At 43.6% G+C, this 22,681-nt stretch overlaps 1 non-coding gene across 1 annotated transcript; it reads right to left on the bottom strand.

Moving 5' to 3' along the window:
• Positions 1-22,078: 22,078 nt before the first annotated feature.
• Positions 22,079-22,208, bottom strand: LOC116157039 (small Cajal body-specific RNA 8). The gene has a single exon (XR_004141001.1). It is a non-coding gene; the product is annotated as a small Cajal body-specific RNA 8 (non-coding RNA).
• Positions 22,209-22,681: the final 473 nt, after the last annotated feature.

Genomic DNA, 22,681 nt, shown 5'->3' with positions numbered 1-22,681 from the left:
AATGATGAGGCGGCCAACTCTGAGAGGTGGAATACCTTTGCCAAGCTCTCACGGGTGGCTGATGACAGAGTTGGAGCTAAAGAGGTCACTCAGGAATAGCAGCCTGGCCCTCCTGCTACCACCTCCTTCCAGGGCCCCGCCCTTGGGGTCTTCGCTGGTCCTTTCTCGCCCAGTTGCACGTGCTTCATTCTCACCCTTTTCCCAACACTGAGCTATTCTCACCTCAGTCAAATTCACATTTATCACTAAGCCCAGATGTCTGTCCTCTCTCTCCCTAGGAATTGATGTGCTGAGAAATCGAGCCGATAGACATAAAAGTGCTTTGAAAGCTAAGCCGCAATACAGACCTAAGTACCAAAGCTACTATCAACATATTAATTCAATCACTGACTCAGTCAAGGGACAAACCATTAATCAATACTAGGTTCTGTGGGGGTGAGGGCATGTCTTCCTGTACAGAATGGCCGCATCCCTAAAGGGCTTTGTGGACAAGTTGGTGGTAGAGGGTTAAAGAGGGAAGAAAGCAGGCATTCATTTATTGAGTGCTTATCGCGTGGTATGCACTGTGCTGCCTGCTTTTCCTTACAATGTCTCAGAATTCTTACACCAGTCTAGGAGGTCAGAACAATTTTCCTTGGTGTACAGATGGAATGCCCTCCCCCAACCCCTGTCTGTTCAAGTACAGTGCAGCACAATAGCTAACAGCCTTGGATCAGGACTCAAATTGCTTGAATTTGTATCCAGGCAATGCCAATTACTTTCTGTATGACTGAGCAAATTACTCAGATTCTCTGTGCTTCAGCTGTAAAATTGGGATGATAAAAATGGTACCAATTTTATGTTTTGTTGTGAGGATAAGGTGACCGTACATACTTGCCACAGTTGTCCGGCCCAGAGTAAGCACTAGATAAAACTTAGGTATTATTATTATTTTCCAGCTCCAGTCCCTTTTTATCTGCAAAGCCTTCCCAGAGCCCCCGTCAGAACTGATCTCTTTCACTTCTGTGTCCTCACGTCACTGTGAGCGTGCCTCTCAGCACATTCATATGTGTACCTGGTTCTTAGTGTCTGGCACAGAAGAAACATTCAGCAAGTGCTGATGTTGGGCGAATGGATGTTTCTGTCCCATAGAACTTACCACATGCTTGTAGAAGGCAGGTAGTATATTGTTTCTTGCTATAAGGCAGACAAAATCCCTGGATATTCTAAATAAAATATAACAAATATACTTTTGAATGTATGGCTAAACTCTCATGTAAATTAGGAAACCTTCATGGATACACACACACACACACACCGAGGGACTAGAATTCAGAGTGGTAAGTTGCCACTGACACTGCTACCTTGGGAAGTCTGTCTATCTCAGTGACTTTGGGGTTTGGTGTCAGGGGCTTTACAGAGGACAGGAGACAAGGCTTAGTGCCCTCAAAAGATGGAGAGTTGGAAGTGAGACTTCTGCACAGAAGTGAGACTCACAAGGGATGCTACTCAATGAAAGGGGAGACTATAAAAAAAAAAAAAACCTACCTATTTGCAATGAGGAAAACCAAAAGCTTGTCTATCTTGGCGTGGGCTCAAAAGATGTTATAATCACAGATTTCCCCCTCACAGGTTTAAGGTTTGAATTTATACTATCTACTTGGTCTTGGAACTTCAGATAAAAATCAGTTTATATTAGTCCCAGGTTGGTAACATTCCAGAGCACCTGGCAACTTCTCTGGAGGGACAGCCACCCAGGCTTCACTGGAGTCTAACAAATAAAGCCCCACTGAACATGAGATCACAATCTAAAATTACAAACCACACGAGGAAAAAAGCTACCATGAGTGAAGGCCAGTAGGAACCACAGAATTAGACGTTTTATAAAAGTTATCATATATGAAATATAAATTGTTTAAAATGTTTAAAGAAATAAAAAGGGGAAAGAAAAACACGAAAAAAGAATAAATAAAATCTATGAAGATCAGGCAGAATTAAGAAAGAACAAACTATTACTTCTGGAAATAACAAATATATAATTTATTAAAGTTAGAAACATGGTGAATAAATAAAAATAGGGTAGATACAGGTAAAAGAGAGAACTAGGGAACTGGAAGACGAATCTGAAGAAATTGCTCAGGATACAGCCAAAAAAAAAAGAGAGGCAAAGAAATGGGAAATGAGATGTTAAAGGGGTCAGGAAGAAAAAATAGAATATGAGAAAGGCAGCATTTAGAAAAATGGCTAAAAAGGTCCCAGAGTTAAGGGCAAAAAATAGGACTTGTTTAATCTTTGAAATCTAAAGCCCCTGGCAAGTGCCTGGTACATAGTAGATGCCCAGGAAGTCTGTTGAGTTGAACTGACACATGTGCTATAGAATTTGCTTGTCCATTACTTCATATACCTATTTATTTAAAAAATAAGGAGGGAGGGTATATCTCAAGTGGTAGGGTGCATGCTTGTCATGCATAAGGTCTTGGGTTCAATCCCCAGTACCTCCTCTAAAAATAAATAAAGCAATTAATTTAATTAAATCAAGCTAATTACCTCCCTCCAAAGAAATAAAATTTAAAAAAAACTAAATTAAAAAAATACTTATTTAAAAAAAATATTCACCAGAGATACAGTTGTGAATAAAACAGACAAAGTCATTGTCTTCACTGAGCTTATGCTCTAGATAAAGAAAACAAACAGTAAACACGTGGGCAAATTAATATTCAAGATGATTTTACATTGAAAGAAATGCTGTGAAGGACATAAAAGGGTCGTTGGATAGAGGGCTTGGGACTAGGATGTCACAGAAGAAGTGAGAACTCGATGAGACGTCAAGTGAAAACGTTCCCGGTGAAGGATATAGCAAGGGCCACGGCTCTGAGGGAGAAGCAACTGGGCATTTTCTGAGGAAGAGAAAGAAGTCAGTGTGTCCAAAGCTCGGGGAGTGACGGAAAAAGTGGGGTGAGACGTGATCTGAGAGGTATTTTGGAAGGAGGAAGAGGGTGTTTGGAATAGACGTAAAAGGTGAAGGAAAGGGAGGGAGGGACCAAGCATGATCCCTAAGCAGGGATGGAGCAGCAGGGTGAATGGCGGTGCCGTTTCCCGAGTGGAGATGAGAAGAGCCTCACTGGCTGGGGTGGGTGGGAACGGGAAGCAGGGCTCCTGTTTTGGGGGAGGATTGCGCTTGGGATGCCTGTTGGACATCCAAGCAGAGCATGGAGGAATTCAGGAAAATGAGCCCCAAGCTAAGGAGTGTTCGTATTTCGAGACTTGTGTCTCCTTCAGGATCTTCCTGTGTGTCTTGGACAGGGATGCACACAGCGGGCTGACCGCTTTCAGCTGCTGGCTCTGTGGGAACAGGCTCGATGTAGCTCTGGAGTTCAGGAGACTCTGCCTGGTCCAGCGCCCAGCCCAGAAGGGGAGCCTGCAGTCTTCCAGGCCCACCTGACCCGATGCCTTTGGTACATGCTGTCGCTTGAAACCAATGCGCTGTTTGAGGGATGCCAAAGACTGAGCACAGAAACAACCCAGCGACAAAATCAGGCAGTTCTTGTGTGCGGAAGGGTGGAGAAGTCATCATGTAATCTGGCTCCCACCCACTCCCGCCCACTACCTCAGAGCCTTGTATCTGACAGATCCAAGGGAGTGGGGTGTCAGGAAGATGACGCATCAGAGGTACAAAGAAAAAGGAGATCCCAGCCTGAGGTAATGACCGAAAAATGCCATAGCCCATTACATAAGTGAAAGTGAAACCTCTGAGGAATAAACAAAGGGTATCATATTGATATAAAAATACAAGAAGCTCACTCTGTGGTTGCTGACATACATCACTGTGGAAACAAACTCACGTCCAAAGTGACTACGGTTAAACTTGGAGCCACATGACAGGGGCTTTAGGAAGTTCCAAAATGATCGAGAATCACTTGAACCAAGTAGCATTCTTCCCCAGGCTCATGGCTCCGAGGGCAGGGACAAGCATCCCTCTGGAGAGGAGGGACAACAACTCGAGGGGACCAAGTGGCTCAAGGTAGTTGATACGAAAGAAGGGAAACCACGCTGCCTTGGAAAAGGACCATGGGTTGACTGACATTAGTCAGGATTCAGCTCTCAAATCCGTGAGACTGAACTAGGGTATTTTTCTTCTCAGCTATTTACATATATTCATACTTGCTGAGAAATTTTTCTCCTTTCGTGTCTCAGGAAGACCAAGACTGTCACTTTAATCCGGTACCTGATCATGTCACTCCTCCACCTAGAAAATTCAGAGCCCAACTGCAGCCCACGCTGAATTTATAAGGACATAAAACTTTAGGTAATATGTTGTTTGTGTGAGAGCCTCATTGTTGGCTTAATCTTGTTTTTATACCCTTATTTTTCTTTCATCCCCCATTTTCTGAATTAAAAAAATAGTGTATTTAACATACTGTGTGTTTTGGAATAAAGTAGAATACTAATTAATTAATTAATTAATTAATTAATTAACTTTCTGCCCAAACAAGGCAGCATGGAAAGCAGACACCTGGTGGTATCATGACATCTCAATGAACCAGAGAGGTTCTAATTACTGTCTGTTAGACACCTACGTCAGTATCATTAAGTTCTTTAGATAGACAGGAATCTTGCTGCAGCTATAACACAACGTCACATTAAACGTTCATGAACAAAAGGAGGAGGTATTCAAGGTAAGATGGGCAGAGCCAATAAAAACAATCAACACTGCAATCCCAGCTCCTTTAGGGGCTGATTTCCACCCAGCCCGGGAAACGCTTCCAGGAGCTCCTCTGCCTTGCCTGGGTGGTTCTCTTACAGAAACTTGGCCGTATCCTGGGCATGGCTGGTCCCTCAGCTTCCACCTACTGGAATCCACCAGACTCTTGCCCAGACAAGTGGGTCAGGACTCACTCCTGACCCCAGGAAAAGTTACTTTGCCTGTTTTCTGATTATTTATTCACATTTTAATAGTTTTATTCCTTTTTTTGTTTTTAAAATCACAAAAGTCACTCAATTTTTTAAATTACAAAAGTAATACAAAGGCAATAAAAAATCAAATAATACCAAAATATATAAAATATAAAGTCGAACTTCCCCTTCTTTTCCTCTCTTCTCCCATTCCAATGTGCCTACCCATTCATCAGAAGTAACCAATAACTGTAGCATGAATATGTCTGGATTTTTTCTATACACATTCAGGTGTATTTACACACACATAGATACACTTACAAAGTCTGTGTATAGCTTTACTTTTTACAAATAATTCTTCTATCCACATTATTCTGTAACTTGCTTTTTGCAATATGTAAAATATTGTGGATTCTACCTCTGTTACATACATGTCAGCCATATTCTTTATAATGGCTGCTGAATGAATCATGAACTCATTGTAAAAATATACCTAATGTACTCAGTCTGTTAAGGAATCTTTAGGTTGTTTCTAATATTTTGATAGGACACATTAATGCTGCATTGAACATCCTTACACCTGTATCCTTTTACTTTTATTTATTTCTAAGAGCTGAGTCAAAGGGCATGAATGTATTGCATTTTGACAGGCACTGCCAAACTGCCTTCCAGAAAGACCGACCAATTTACACTGCCACTAACCATGAAAGAGTGCCCTTTTTTCTCATCAACAATGGATGTTGCCAGGTTTTTGTTTCTGTTTTTCTTTTTTTAATTTTGGCAGAACTTACTCTCAAGAGCATGGTACTTATTTTAATTTGCATTTACCTGATCAGTAGTCACATTGATCATTTTTGGTCTTTTATGTGGCTACAATGAACAACAAAGCTGAAGGAGTGGATTTGGTTTATGTCTTTTAGATGCAGTTGACCAATCCAAACAGTGATATTTTCAGCTACTGACCTCTAAGAAGACTCACGATGTAGTGTCACACATGTCCATGTTAGGAAGGTCAGTCATAATTTAACTCCCAGGGTCAAATTGCACGTGATGTTTGTTCTGGGATTCACATCATGACTTTGGCCCCAAACATTAAAAGATGTCAAAACTATATTCTGATAATGTTCCCTTGTACCAACATTATCACACTAGCAGTTGCAAGTAACACAACAACTCTGACGATGTTATGGAAAAACAAGTTCATCATATAACTATTGGGAGCCCATGATTGGGCTAATTAATGGGTGACCCTCCCCCCTCCCCCAGGAACCATCAAGGCGGCCTCATAGCAGGCAGGGTACATCAGCGAGGTCCCCTCCACACAGCAAATGTTTCAAGCTTCTTGATTTCTGTGCTCAAGAGCTTACTTCTAGGGAGAAAGCATCTTATTGGCTTCACTTGGGCCCCCAAGGGAAGGCAGGCTCTTAAATAGAGTCCCAACAGATTGAATCCAACAGGAAGAGACCTTCTTCAAAAGGAAACTGGGGCATTATTAGTAAGTGAAGTGGATGCTAGTCAGCAGAAAACAAAACAAAACGAATAAAACCATCCCCTACAGTAAACTTTCCAGTTGCCATTTCTCCTCTTCTCCTTGTAAACCTTTCAGTTCCCACGGTCATCATAGACAGTCTGACAGCACAGCACGCTGCGCACATCCAGCATGGGGACCCCGTGGGGCAGAATAACAGAGACCATTTTGTCCTTTGCATCGTGTGCTGTGCTTGCTAAGTACTTTCCACTACTCCAGCCCTGGGGTCAAAATACCAAAGTCTTAGAATAAGAACAATTATCCTGAGAGGTTATAATATTGGCTTTCAACTCACTGTGCATTCTTCTTGGTTAGCTTGAATGTTCAGAAATTCTGTGTATTTGTTTATTCATTCGTTCATGCAACTACTATTGAAAGAAAGCAACCTGGTGTTAGACATTGTTCCACGTGCTGAGGGAACAGCAATGAAATGGAAAGAGAGGGTCTCTGTCCCGATAAGACTGGAAGAAGTAAGCAAGGTTGGCGTTTGGACTTTGGATTTTATCTGAAAAGCAATAGAAAGCTACTCAAAGGTTTTGGGCAGGCAAGAAATATGATCGATTGTATTTTAGATACTTTATTCTAATTGTTATGTAGAGAATGGATGACACGGTGATAAGAACAGGGGCCAAGAGACCAGTCAGAGGACCATGTAGTAGCTAGATAAGAAAAGATGTTAACTTGGACTAGTTTGGTAGCCAAAGAGAGAAAGAGATGTGGACAGAATAAAGAGATACTTAGGAGGTAGTATGAACAGGATCATGCAGGTGGTGGGAGTATTATAGAAAAGGAAAGAGACAAAGATAACTCTGATATTTCTGCCATGAGCAGTTGGGTGAATAGTGATGACAGCGGGTAACCCGGGAGGGGCCGTTTAGGGGTAAGTAGAGAAGAGGATGACTCAGCTGTGGGTCACACTGGGTACATGTGTGACTGTCATGTCAAGTAAGCAGTTAGGTCAGGTCTGAAGCTCAGGCGAGAGATTCAGAATATGGAGTTCTCAGTGGTCACTAAGCCATGGAGTTAGAAGACTACGCCCAAGGAGGGCGTGGAGATTGAATACATGGGCGTGACCAACATTGAACACTGGAATATTTGGCCTCAAGAACTATAACCTCTATATTCTGTGAAGCCCCACATCAACTCTTTCTCTCTGCAGTCTGTCTCCAACCACGGCCGGCCCCTTCATTTAAGGGGGTTCATAACTTAAGCAACATGCCTGGTGAATCCACCATTTGGCCCAACTCACAGAAGGATTCTCAGCTAGCTCTGTTCAGTCTCCTCTGACTTGAGGGAGATGTGTTCCTCATCATGCCCACATCCTCACACAAACGGTCCAGGTCAGTCTCCCATCTTTGGTCCCAGGGCTTACAGGCTTCTGGGGCCATGGACCCAGGGCTACACAGGCTGTGGGGTGGTGGTGGTGGGACAGTGGGGTCTATCCTTGGATATCCCAGCCCTGAGTCCCTTCTACTCTGTTCCTTGGTCCTCTGGGGAAATTTTAGTTTCCTGGTCCCTCCACACAGTCCTCTCGGGTGCCACTTGCCCCTCTCTTGCCTCCCTTCCTCACAGCAGTGCTGCGATGTCCAGTCATTACATACGGAAAGACTGTACATTGAGAGGATCCTTTGGGTCTTTGTTTCTGTTTCCATCTGCAGTGCCCTTGGGGAGAGAGAAGAAGGGAAAGGAAACACACAGGAAGCATATTAACAGGCCGAGAACTCTGCCACGCTTTCAGAAGACAGGTCACCTACAGACACGTGATTCCGGGATCAGCCAAGTTCTGGGGTTCTTACTGCTGCCGGGACGAACTCAGAAGCTGGGGATCTGGGTGGAGTGATCAGACTCCCAAGCTGTTGAAAACCAGAGTTTTGGTAAACATCTGCACAATTTTTAAAAATGTATTTGCAAAAATCTAGGTGTCTCCAGTCCAGCCCTCCCTATTAATCAAAGGCTTTGCTTGAGTTCCGTGGCCCAGTCTGTGATCCTAGCTCTGACCGCTGCTGCCCGTGAAGTCTCAATGAACTCCTCTCAGAGCCTCCAGACTTCCTTGGCTGGCGAGTGGTCCTCTTGGGACAGTTTTCGCCTGAGCTGGGCAGCCTGGCCCCCAGCTGTGCAGGCTCCCCCCCCCCCCCCCAGTAAGAGGAAACGCTTTCAGCAGAGTCCATTAACACAAACATTCAAAAGCAAACATTCAAAAGCCGCAGATCGTGTTCACATAAATAAAATAGGATCGAGAAAAGCTTCACCCCACGAAACCAAAGGGGTGTTTAAAAAAACTGCCCTCGCCTTCCAAGTAGGCAGGCAGTGAAGCCACAGCGATTCCAAAGGCCTGTGTGCTTGGTAGAGCTGGGTGGCTGCAGCCACAGGCCTTTGAAGAGGAAATGCCAGCCCTGGGACAGGCAGGCAGCCAGCCCAAGTCCTGAAACTACCAGAGAGAAGCTGAAAGCAACGGAGGGGAAGGGGCAGCCCAGCTGGGAAGTGAGAAAGGGGAGGAAGGTGCGGAGCAAATAAATGAGAGACGCTTCCCCACTAGGGTCCCCACACCCAGACCAAAAAGTCACTAGACAGGGCAATTCACTGTGCCCCGGAGACAGAGCTGGGCCATGGAGAGTCCTGGGCGGCGGGCACAGCCCAGAGTGACTAAGGCTCCGGGCAGGGGCGTGTGTCCTTGAGGAGGGGTGGAGACGGTGGTGGTGTCTGGGCTGAGAGATGCCTTTGCTTTGAAAGCTTCGGAGGAAATTAACTTTACAAGGTGCCTCCCTGTCTCCCAGAGTTATTAAAAGAAAGGAGGGAGCAAAGAAGAAATGGAAAAATGGTAATACCTCAGGAAGGGCTGAGTGATCCCAACTGAAGGAAATGGGAGGGAGGCTAAGTGATGAATGTGCCACCCCCGCCCTCCCCCCACCCCAGGGAGGAAAAGCTCCGAGTGTGGCCTTGTGCGTCTGGGGGTGAAGCACACACAAAGCACAACAACCCGTGCGTCCAGGGACAAAGCACACAGACACACATACACACACCCTTTGAGTATCTACGATGTATGACTAATTAAATACCCTAAGAACTTCCAAGTGAAAAAAGTCTGTTGGTACTTCTGTCTCAATAAGGCAGGATCGAATGCTAAGGAAGGGCAGTGAGCAGGAGGGTTGCTGTAAATCATGGGGTCCCCCGAAGGTGCCGATCTGGGAGACTTGGCGAGTCCTACCACTGGGGCCCATGGATGGATATCTAGGCATCAACTACTCTTTTGTTGATGAAGAGAAAAAAAAAAAAAAGCACTAGATCTAAAAACTTTTCCAAAAAGAAAAAAAAAAGGATGCTAACTGAAGGCGTCTATTTCACAGGGTAGGAAGCCAGGTGTTAAAAACTGGGATTTAAATTTTTAAACCCCTCCTGCCTGACAATAATCCTCAGATCAGATGAGGCCACCCTCGCCCAACCCTGGCAAGCCCAGTCAGTGTTTGAAAGCACAGTCGTTAGAAGCGTGTGCCTGCCCAGACACGTGCACCCACAACTGCCTCACATCCAACTCTGCGCTCGGTGGGCTGGCAAGTCACAGGGCCGGAAAAAATACACCGAGAGAGGAACAGCCCACCTGCTGCTCCTACTGCTCCTCTTCTGTCCCTTCGCTCCTAAGCCTGTTGTCCCCTAAGCCGTTTTGGATGACAAGTCTAGGACCTTTGTGCCCCCGGAGGTGACACTCAGAGCGAGTGCCCTCCTGGTGGAGGCGCACCTCTGTGCTTCCAGACAGTGCTGAGTTCTGCCTGTTGGTGAAGGGAACATCTCCAGCTGGATTCTGCTGGCTCCCTCAACACAGCTGCTCTCTGAGCCTCTCATCCTGTTCCTCCCAAGGTGGGAAGCCCTAGGAGGGTTAGAAGTTTTCTTCACCAAATTAACAGTTTCCTGACTGAAGTACTTCAGGACCAATGAGAGTATACCAGGTCACGATGGACAGCTCCAGTCTCCATGGGCTGATCTTTATTTTCAACTTTTCTAATTATTTTGTGTCTCGATAGACTTAGAAATAATCATGGCCACAGTATATTGAGTGTCTACTATGCGCCAGATGCTTTACATGTATTATCTTAATGTAATTCTTAGTCTGAGACAGGTTCCATATCATTTCCTTAGCTAACTGAGGCTCAAGGAGGCTGTACAGCTTGTGATATGATGTACAGCTGGAACAACCTTGAACTAGCATAACCTCAACAGACTGAAATGATAGAATGAAAATGAGTTTGGCAAGTAGTGAACTGAGGTTCAAGTCAGCCAACTGCCTACAGGATGATGGTCAAGAGAGGTGGGCGCTGTCACTGAATGGTCAACCATGGATGTGGTGACCTCAGGCTGCCTGAATAGACACACAAGTTCTAGGACACAGGGTGGGATAACTCTAGTATAGCCTACACTGTATGTATATTAAGGTGTGTTCTAGACACACAGCTTTAACAGCAAAGACATTTGAGTGTTAAATCAAAAAAGAATAATGAGAATGGAGCACATCCTTCCATTTGTTAGATGGATTCCACCAGTTGCCCTATTCATAAATTGGTTTTCCCCCCTACTTTTACCACCTCTATTTATTTATTTTTTATTGAAGTATAGTTGATTTACAATGTTGTGCTATTTTCACGTATACAGCAAAGTGATTCAGTTATATATGTACATAAGTTCTTTTTCAGAATATAGTCATTATAGGGTATTACAAGATACTGAATACAGTTCTCTGTGCCATACGGTAGGACCTTGTTGTTTTATCTGTTTTATATATACTAGTGTGTATCTGCTAATCCCAAACTCCTAATTTATCCCTCCCCCTTTCTCCCTCTTTAATCATAAATTTGTTTTCTAATCTGTGAGTCGGTTTCTGTTTTCTAAATAAGTTCATTTGTGTCATTTTTAAAGATTCTACATATAAGTGATATCATATATTTGTCTTTCTCTGACTTACTTCACTTAGTATGATAACCTCTAGGTCCACATGTTGCTGCAGATGGCATTATTTCATTCTTTTTTATGGCCGAGTAGTATTCTGTTGTGTTTATATACCACATCTTCTTTATCCACTTATCTGTCAATGGACATAGTCTTGACTATTGTCAATAGTGCTGCTATGAACATTGGGGTGCATGTATCTTTTTGAATTAGAGTCTTTTCCAGGCATATGCATTGTTGAATACAGACAATTAGATCTTTAAAAAAAGGAATGATGAGAATAATGAGAAAAACCACATTTCATGAAAAGAGACTTGGTGTGGGTGTGAGTGGAGGGAGAAGTGGAAGGGGGCAGAATGAACTGTCCTGAAACATTTGAAGCAGGGGAGCACCTACAGAGGTTAGAACTGGAACCAAATGGAAAGAAATTTTAAGGGGCTGATTCTGGCTCAGTATAAGGGAGAATTTTCTATCAGAATTGCCGAAACAGAATGTGCTGCCTCAAACAGTGATAAGCTTTCCATCCCTGGAGATTTTCAAAAAGAGTCTGGATGACCACTTGTGAGAGATGCTTTGGAGGGGATTCTGACACTGGAGGTGGGTAAGGGTACAGAAGTGACTTCGCAATCTCTAGGCTCCTTTCCAGCTATAAGATTCCCTGTTCACTGTCTCTCACCCTTCGTTCACCAACTGGGCAATCCCTAAAAAAGCTATTAATCTCTCAAAGCTTTCATTTCTCCTTCAGTAAAAGCATTACATAAAAGCCTGTGAAATCACAAGTTTGATGTGAAAATGCTAGTTATGTTTTACTGGGATTCATTGTAGTAATTACATTTATTAAAAGAAAGAATATTCATGAATCGCCTAAAAATCACCTTGCTTAACCCCTGGGGGGACCTTAGAAGGCCCTGGACTAGTTGATCTCCATGATCCTTTTAGTTCGAAGATCCTAAGATTCTGTGGTTCTGCAAATTTCAGTCATACAACTTGAAGGTCATGAAACATAGGGGACAGCAGTTTGGAAAAGACAAGACCACTAAAAGGAGATGCTCATTCGAATGTCCTCACATTCTCTGTGTCACCTGGGAAATTTTGTTGTTTTTGCAAATGAGGGGAAAGCCCTCCAGAAGGACTGCAAAATGAGAGCAAAATGTTGTAACTAGGATCCCCCTCTCAGCTCCGCTTCCAGCTTGATTCTCAGGCTGGATCTCCTTGCGACACCAAAAATGGTCGCAGCAGTTTTAAAGCTCACATCCCCACGTCAGTCAGCCCAGTGAGGAAGAGAGACGGAGTTCTCAAATTCCTAGCAGAAGCCGGAGGCTCGCCCTGGTGTGGAATTTCATGCCCATTCCTGAACCGACTACTGTGGCTGAGACAGTGGGAGGGGGAGGGTGGGATCAATCTCAACCAAACCACCCGGTGGAGAAAGTGAAGCGGCTCCCAGAGGCGACGTGAATACCACAGGGAAGGACGAAGCAATGCTGGACAGTGCACCCTTTGGCTGCCTTACATCGACCCACAGCTTCCACACACACACACAGGTCACATCCCCCCCCAGAGGGAGATGACAGGAAATCTCTCCGTTACTAAAGCTGGATCCAAGTCCAGTATTTCACATCAGTGTGCAGATCGTGTCTGGTGACTCTTTATGGTTCAGCGATCTGTGGGTAAGCGGTAAGTCTAGCCACACCCTATGTATAATAGGAGAGACAAACAGAACAGCAATAAAAATTCCAAATCGCAAAGGGGACGGTGTAGGACGTCCAGTGGCTCCCAGGCCTCACACAGATTACAATCTGTTTGGACAGAGATGGCAGACTCCCAGTCTTGCAGTGAAGTGGAGATCTGGGGCTACCTCACTTCCACTCTTACGAGAGGACAGCCCTCGTCCATGATTTCTGTGTAAATAAATAAACAGCCTCTTCATAGGGCCGCCCAGCTTTAGCAGCCATTCGTTTATGGGGTAAATGAAAGTGTATGTGTGGTGGGGGATGGGGCCCCAAGGATCGCTTCCAGGGTCGGGCAATCACGGAGTATTTTTGTCAGAGCTGAAGGCTTTTCTGTTACACAAATCCCTCACGAATTTAGTTGGCTCCCATCTATGTGTTTCTGGTTGTGATGGTTAATTTTATATATTGAATGGGCTACAGGGTACTGAGATGTTTGCTGAAACATTTTTCTGGGTGTTTCCGTAAGGACGTTTTTGAATGAGACTAACATGTAAGTCAGAAGACTGAGTAAAGCCAACTGCTCTTCCTAATGTGGGTGGGCCTCAGCCAGTCAGTTGAAGGCCTGAATAGAACAAAACGGCTGACCATCTCCCGAGCCAGAGAGAAGAGAATTCCTCTTGCTTGACCACCTTTGACCTGGGACATTCCTTCAGACTCAGACTGAAACATCAACTCTCCAGGGTCTTGGCTTGACCGCTCACCCTGCAGATCCTGGGGCTTGCCAGACTCCATAATCACATGAGCCAACTTCCAATAAATCTATTTCTCTCTCTACACATACACAACCTGTTGGTTCTGCTTCTCTGGAGAATCCTAATTAATACATTGGTCGACCTCATGTGTTAGTAATAAAAGTAGAGGTCTAGTTTGTTGACAGGTCCATTTAGAACACAGGTTTGGGGTGGCTGTAAATTAACGGCTTCCGTTCCACCTCGGCTCTGCCTGGGGACAGGACGACGCACTGAGCTGGAGGAGGGGGAACGGCCGCTCTCACCGTGCTGGAAGGTTGCAGACCTCTGCAACATTGCAAGAGGCGTGGACACCCCGACAGGTGGGAAGGGTACATAACAAGAGGATTTTAGAAGAAACCTGGGAGATCACCCTTAGTTTACGTACTAATCTTTCTTATCTGTACTTTTTTTTCTCCCTTCTTTTGCTCAAACTAACTTAACTTTGGGAAGGAATCTGGCTTTTCTGTTCAGTCCAGGATCCAGACTACTGCACTCAGTTGACTTGGATTGAAGGTTACAGGCAGAAATGATTTCTTGTAACAAAGCCCTATTTCATTCCTCCTTGATTTTTAGAGGAATTAGCTTCAAAGTAAACCTCTCTTTCTTGTAAAATTTACAAAGGCTTCAACTTGTAACCAGCACATTCCTACAACCTGAACTTTCTGTCCAAATCCCTTAATGCTGCAGCCCAGGGGGACATCTGGGCTGAAGGCCCCGACATACATCAGACAACAGAATAACCCGTGTTACAATATCACAAAACGAGAAGTGCCAGTGACCAACTGAGTTAAAGAGCATTGTCCACCGGTGCCCGTTAATCCTCCTCCTTGATAGGAAGACACACAAGTTTTAGTTAGGCCCATTCCCAGCCAGAATAAAGACGTGTTCCCCTGCCCCTGTGAGCAGGTGTGGTCACACGGCCAAGTTCTGCACATGGGACATTAATAGAAGTGCTGTGTGCAATTTCCAGAAAATGTCCTTAAAGGGCCAGTTAAGATTAGGTTTCCTTTTACAGACCAGCCTAATCCTTACATATACTCTAGCCGAGGATATAGAGGTTTGTTTGCCTATTCAGCCAATTCCACAATCCAGGGGCTGTTCCTTGCCACACTTCATTTCCTAGTATCAGATTCTGACCCAGTTGACAGAAAATCTAACTTACACAAACTTGATTAAGGGGGAAAAAAAAAAGAATGTATTGGCTAATGTAACCGAACACTCCACAGGGACAGAAGGGCTTGGCTTAATCTAAACCCAATCAGCTTCCTCAGTTGTCAGCAGTCTCAGGCTGGCTCCCCTTACGGTAGCAAAAGAGGCCAACTCGCTTTTAACCTCACATCTTTACAGCAGGGGAGGGTCTACCTGCTTGTTCTGCAGGGCCCTCAGATTGCACCAGTTTCGGTCACAGATGGGAACCAAACACGAGATCACATGAATGGGATACTCTGATCTGTTTAGGCTAATGAAAACCCACCCAGGGGCAAGGCTTGGGCGTAACCCCATCCAAACCAGATGGCTGTGGACAGGAAGGAGCTGGTAGTTTCCCAAAGGGATTCAAGGTACGCTTGGAAGAAGAGGGGTACTTGTGGAGCAGCAGACAACAGACTTCTACCACACCCTCTAATGCAACTTATACTTGCGCCGTCACTTGACCTAAGCTTTACAGATTCATTACTGCCCTTTGCAGAAATACTAAATAGGCCTGTAAGAGATTACAGAATATTATAAAGTACTTTTGGGTGGACTAACTTATAGGGTTTCAAATAAAGTACTTTTTGATGGGCTAAGAAATGACCGACTTTCCCTCTCACTCCTGAGGGGCATACACATTTGGTAGGTGCAAGGAGGGTTTGAGTGCCTTGGAAAAAAAAATCGAACCAAATCTCACCACCATTCTGCTTGGTGCTTAGGAAAGTGAGAACAGAACACCTGGCCACGCTCTCCCTTTGACTGTCCACACACAGGTCAGCCGCAAACAGTAGCTCCCTTCTTACCAAGGCGCATGAGTTCATTACCTGGAAGCCTGGAGGCCCGCTCGCGCTGGGCTTTCCTGGCCACCTCAAGCTTTCCATTTCCAATGCTTAGAAGTTTTGTTTGTGAGGGTCCAAATGTGGCAGAAAACTATTTACCGGCTTCTAAGCTCGCGCGGAGGCCGGGGGGCTTGGCTCAACAAGTGACCAGCCTTTCCAGGGAGAGATCTGAAGCAGGGAGTTTGAAAAAACACCTTCCAATCTGTCAGGAACATGGAAAAAGTTGCTGTCTCTTCTACATTGGCGGGGGGTCCAAAGCCAGCATCACACAGCTGGTTAACCAACTGCAAAACACAGAGACCAGACTCCACTGCTTTCCTTTTAGGAACACAGAGCATCAGTCAGGAGTAGGACCACAGGGCTCTAGGAAAACAAGAAGTTATTGGGCTTTCGGGACTGCCTGTGACCACAGATTCATACCATATGGACTTAGACTAGAATCAACTGTTCAAGGAGCCAAAAGAAATCATGATACCAGGAGATGATGTGTGACAATCTTTTCTCTCAGTAAAAACAACCTGAAGTGCTCAGCAGAGATCTGGGAGAAGGAAAGCTTTTCTGAAATAAAAACTGAAACTAATTTGATAGGCCTTGCATCGCCTGAACGAGGGAAACAGGAAATTTCCCTTTTTTTTAAAAATCATGGGGCTTAGTTTTCCTTCTCCTTGGTTATATAGTTCAGAGCATAAACACTTGCTTCCATGAATCGAAGAAATGAAGACTCACATCTCACTGTTTACAACGTCTGTCTTTTCATGGGTTTCCTCCAGTCATCCCATTTCCACCTTTGAGGCCATTCCCAAGACTTCTAACAGGTCCTGAAATTATGCTTCCTCTCCTCTGTTGTCTTAGCTCCCCCGAGCCCGACCTCCGAGCCTGTCCTGCTGTCCTGTCCAGAGGGGATGCCCAGCAGCTCTCAGCTGGACTCACCAGTGTGCCAAGCACACACAGCTCAATGTAAGGTCAACTCTACAGTCACTAACAGCTGTCTCTGCGTCCTCATGTCCTTCCCACATGGGCCCCCTTCACCGCGTGGTCCCGGACAGCCACGTTCCCTGAGGTCTGCTGCAGCAGCGTTGAGCAGTGCTCAGGTCAGCGGTGCACAGTTCATAATGGACAATGAAACTGACTTGACACTAACATCTTGGAATATACTAAAAGAAACTGGCATTGGCATTAACAACTGGTTTCAAACTAACTGAAGTGATTGAAATTTTTATGCCCAAACCAGCAAAATATGTGAGTAACACGGATGAAAGACTCAAGACAGGAACTAAACATGCTAGAAGAAACTGTCCAGCAGAGAACAGAGAAACCTCCAAGAAAAGCAGTTTCACAAGCTATGAAGAAACGGCCCTACTATTTCAAAAAATTAAGTAGCCTATTAAAATAATTATCCATTTTTAAGTAGCAGTAAACTCTAGCATCCTCTCCAAGTCATTATGAAACATGGGTGACTTCAGGAGGACCTGATGACCTGGGCAGAGTCGCTGAGGAAGCCAGCTCACCTAATGGTTAGGGACGTCTCCTCTGAAGGCCAGCTTGCCTTGGTTTAAGTCCTGGCTTACCTACAGAAAACCAGAATGATGGTATTGTACTTAACCGACTCTAGAACTTCCATTTTAACATCCTTGAACTCTTCAGGGCCTTTAAAAAGGCTGTTGGCCAGACCACAGTAAAGACGTTCTTGTCATTGCTCATGTATGTGTGGACTTGGCGGTGGTTTCTGGTGGAATGAATGGATATCGGCAACCCATCAGTACTTCATTCCACAGACCGTTGTGCTAGTAATTGTCAACCGAAACCCTTCTATTAACACTTGATCCAGAAAACACCAGCATCAGAACTTGCAAAATCGGCGTCAGCGACTTTGAAGCAAACTGCAGAGACGGGTGGAGTGCTTCATTAATATCTGCTTTGGGGGAAGGGAGGGGTAGTGCAGGGGTAGAGAGCGTGCTTAGCATGCACAAGGTCCTGGGTTCAATCCCCAGTGCCTCTGCTGAAAAATAAGTAAATAAATAAAAATCAGTAAACCTAATTACCACTTCCCTAACTAAAAGAAAGTGCTTTAAAAAAAAAAGAATTGCTGCATTGTGAGGTCTGAGCCATGAACATCAGGCTATGACGTTTTAGGACTGCCTTACCCAGTTCATTTCACTTGTTTAAAATATAAGCACAGAATGCTTATATAAATAAAAATTTGTCTCAATACATCACATCAATTCTACTTTTTTCATGTTTTAACATCTCAAGTCAGGATATGTCATACAATTAATGTTTTTCATTCTTGGTGGTATACAAAGTGCTGTCTTACAACTGATGGAGTCTTAGAGTTGTTGAAGTAAAATGCCTAAAAGAAGGGCTCAAGTATTCTAAATTGAGTTTTTAAAAAAATCACTGTTATAATTTAATCGTCAGCATTTTTCCTTAGTTTACATGAAATGGTACATGTTGCAACTAATGACGTTACACTCAGTGAAACGCGGCAGTACCTACTTCACAGGGCTGTGAGGATTCAGTGATGAACAGTTTCAACGTGCTTAGCGTGGTGCCTAGCTCATGCTAAGCTCTAAGTTTTTAGCTATGAACATTAGCCTATCAGTCGGGGGCTTTGCGGTAGATTGAGAAATCAATCTATAACAAAGCCTTAAATTCTTTTTTTAACCTGGAAAGCGTCCCTACTTCTGCTGCCTTATTTCAATAGCTAGTCTTTATTGAGGGCTTACTTTAGGCCAGGAACGGTGCTTGGTACTGTGACACAATTATCAGCCACAGATTTGGCCTTTACGACTGGTTAATACCGAGAATTTTATAAACAGTTACGTAAACAGGAAGGAAGATAATACCAGAGGGATTAAGAGAAGGAAAATATATCCAAGGTCCATCATTCACCATGTAACAGTCTGACCTAAGGATAACTTTATCCTCTATGTGCCTTGGTTTTCTCATCTGTAGAATGGATTTGCAGTAAACCCCATCAATGATAACGTGTCTGTAATAACGTGAATCAGCTCCATTCTGCACCTAGCATGTGAGCTCAAACCCTGAACTCGCGGTCGAGGTGAGGAACGTGGAAGTGGAGGGTGGGGGCGAGGAAGCGGCAGACTGCCTCAGGAGCTGGGGAGGCAGAGGGCGTGTTGATCAAAGAAGGCCGATGAGATGGGCGCCAACTGCCTGGGAGATTCCTGGACTCACTCTGTTTCCGTAGAAGTGTAAGTTGGACATGGTTCTGACTCAGAGAGGTCCCCATAGATATTTTAACCTGTGTGGATACCTGCCGCCATGTGCCCAACCACAGGATGGATTTGGGGCCCTGCAGTCAGATGCAAGGAACTCCTGGACCGCTGCGGGTGCAGGCTCTCTGTCATGTTTCAGCCTGCAGCAATGCAGCCTGCTTCCTGTTGTTGAGTTCTTGGTACCCCATTTACTGCAGGACTTTATTGTGGCATCTCTTTCACTGGATTGTTGTGAGAAACCTTAAATGAGTTGACGTACTTAAAGTGCCCGGGATAGTGCTTGGGATTCAGTAAGCTATTAATACCTATTAGTTACCGCTCTTATTATCAAAGTGATATCAAAAACACTCAACAACCAGTACGGCATGAGCACCAGCCAATCAGGAGACACACGCAGTGTGAACATAACTGAGCAATGACTGCTCAGGCTGGGTCTCAAAGAGGTAGAATCCGCTCGTGTGGAAGAACAAGGAGAAAGGCACTTCAGGGGGAGGAAGTCTGGGATGTGTATATGGTAACCTTTGTGTTGCTTTATGAGACTGAAGCAAAGAGTGGAGATGAAAGAAAGATGGCTGTAAAACTAGGCTGGGGCCAGGTCATGAAGAGCAAGGGTCTGGAACTTGCTTCACTGAGAAAATAAAACTGGCAGTAGCAGAGCTGTGTAGTAGCTCATTAAAGACTTAAAGATGCATTTGGTTATGAGGTTCAAAATGAGCGCAGTCTACCACTCTCCAATGTGGAAAATGTTTACACTTTTGCTCACTTTAAAGAACATATGCACACGTACTCCAGACAGCTTTCACTGACCAAAGTTGAAAGAAAATACTTTGAAGTACGGATCCCCAGAGGTTTATTTAAGGGCCTATTTTTATTTAAGTAGTCTTCATTTTTTGAAGTATTATCCTCCAGTATAAGTCTAATTTTAAAATCAGTATTTCTCAAATGTTGATAAAATCAGACATCTACAAAGCCCTGATGGAAACAGACTGGTGCTACGGGCATCTGATCAACCCAGCAGCAACATGTCAAACACAAATGGGAAGAAAGGGAAAAAAAAAAAAAAAAGCCCGTAATGGCAACTCAAAGCAGCAGAGGCATCAAGTATGAACTAAAATCGCTAGTTAAAGCCAATGAAGTTTACAGGTTAACTCTGAATTTCACTCCTTACGCTACCTCATATTGGAAACCTCTTGCTAGTTAAATTCAAGTAAGCGTGTGGTGGACGCTGTTCCTTTTATATTCTCAGGAACCACCTTCCCTCTCCCGCTCCCTACACCCTTCCCTTTTCTGACAATTTGCCCTTCCTTTGGGGGAACTCATCAGCTCAGGAATGGAATGTGATTTAATCTGGACAAAATAAAAGTTCTTACCCCAAATTTTACACAGCCTGCTGCCATACTGTGGTTGTGATGATGTAAGCTCAAACTGTCAACAGCTGTCACCTCACATCCTAACCTCACTGCCTCTAACTCCGAGTGCATTTCCAAAGAGAAAGTCTGGCTGGAAGAGAAAACCAATCCAGGGGGGAAAACATCAAGGCCAAATGTGGGAGATAGAAAGATGGCTTCTTGGGTTGTTTGGACCCTATCATGCCCGGACTCCGCTGTCTATGAGCCAATAAACTGCCCTGCATTCAGACACTCCTGTGAGCTGTTTCTGTTACTTGCAGTTGAAGGACAATTGGTTAATAACCAAAAGTATGCTGTATCTACCTGAAACCAAACACATTTTAATATAGTAATTTATGACTAAATAAAAGCCTCAGTATCTTTACTTAAAATTTAATGAGTAATATGTAAAATCAGGTACAACATATTGTATATGCCAACCAAATTAAACAAAATGTATACAAGAAATGGTTGGCATTACAGTTCTGTGTTTAACAGTTTGCTATGTCTTGAAACCTGAATCCCATCACTTGCTACAGGAAAACAAACTGGCTCAATTATACTTAGGAATCTTAAATATTATAGTAACTCTCTTTAATTCATATTTATAAGATGAACACAGGTGTAAGATTTATTTACTGTAAATTTATGGCTATTAATCTCACATGTAATAATGAACAATTATGAAAGGCCCACTGTCCCTTTGAAATCATTGTTTAAAAGACAAAGAAGGCCAGGTGGAGCTTTTCTCCCTCTCAGATGTGGTTCATGAACAAAATGCAGGATGTTGAACTTGATGTGGGTCAGGAAATTTATTTATTCATCAGAATTTGTAAGGAATCGAAAATGGTGAGGGCCTCTGGAAACACACACACACACACAAACTGGGTTTTCATACTAAACTTCTAGGGCTCTCAGTGAACTATTCCAGTTTCACCCCCTCCAAGCAGTTGACATGGTTATTCACTAAAACACATGTTTAATGTAAATCCTGTGGGAATAAATGTGCATATTAATCAAATGAGCTGATAGTTACATTACGGGAACTGTGCTAGTTAAATTCCTTCCTATGAAACAGCCTGTAATTCAAAGTCTAACAGAATTCTAGACAATAGAGATCAAAGATGCATTAGACTGTGTAGGGTTTTTTTTTTCCTTTCTTTTCCCTCCTGGGTAGGGGGAAAGTACAGGACAAATTCTTTGGGTTTTGTCCAGTTTTCGATTTAAATTCTAGAGGGGATGGAACTCAACACTCTTCTTGGAAATAAGACTACATCATAACAGACTTCACTGTCGGGAAACTGCTCTCCACCCTGACGTTCAGATCGCATGTCCTTTTTGTGCACTTTATCCCACTCTTCCCAATAACAGGTTTTTGACACATTTGATTCAATTCATTCTATTTCTTGTCTGTCTCAAGAAGACAAATTTCACTTTTTGTTTAAGTATGAATCTCTTTAAATCCCATTTAGTTGTCTCTGCAGTAAGTGTGAAAAATGTAATTCTACACACAGTTTTTACTATATGAGAAGATTCCAGAAGCTGCTTTAGAAAGTACATATATTTCTCAAGTGGTAAGACCTAACTGTCTATGAGTTACATTTCTACTATTACCTTTTTTTTTTTTAAACTGTCTGCACGTATCTGCCCATTAAAGATTTAACTGCGTTAGTCTTGGTCATCAAAGGCAGTTTATCCTAGGGAGGTACAGGGACAATCAGAGCAGTCCTTCAGCCCAGTCTGTGTACCAAGCTCCCAAACACCCTCACTCTTACTTTTGTACCCAGGATCTCTGGGGCATCCTTGGCTTTGCATGCTCCTCTCCAGTGTCTACCCCAAATTACATTTACCTGTGTTTTTTCATATTTCCAATTGTTCCAAATCTCTTTAATTAATACCTCTGGTTTCCTTTTGGTCTAAAACTTATTCTAACTGTAAACTAAAAATGAATTTCATTAATGTCCAATTTTATTATTGTTTTCTTAACCATTAAGTACACAGATGCAATACAGATGTAATCATCTTTTAATCATTTAGAGTCATATTGCAATTTTATAATTGTATAAATTCCAATGAAACTAGGAAACGTTAATCTGTGAGATCATAATGCACACAGAGCTGCCATAAGGTATAAATTAAGCCATGTTTATACATAAATACACATACACATTCCAATGCCACTTTGAGGAGTTCCGAGTGTTTTCTCTGTAGTTATTGCTAGACGTTCCAAA

The sequence above is a fragment of the Camelus dromedarius genome, chromosome 14, assembly GCF_036321535.1.
Source record: "Camelus dromedarius isolate mCamDro1 chromosome 14, mCamDro1.pat, whole genome shotgun sequence".
Lineage (NCBI taxonomy): Eukaryota > Metazoa > Chordata > Mammalia > Artiodactyla > Camelidae > Camelus > Camelus dromedarius.
The sequence above is the reverse complement of the archived record's forward strand: the minus strand, read 5'-3'. Positions and strand labels throughout refer to the sequence as shown.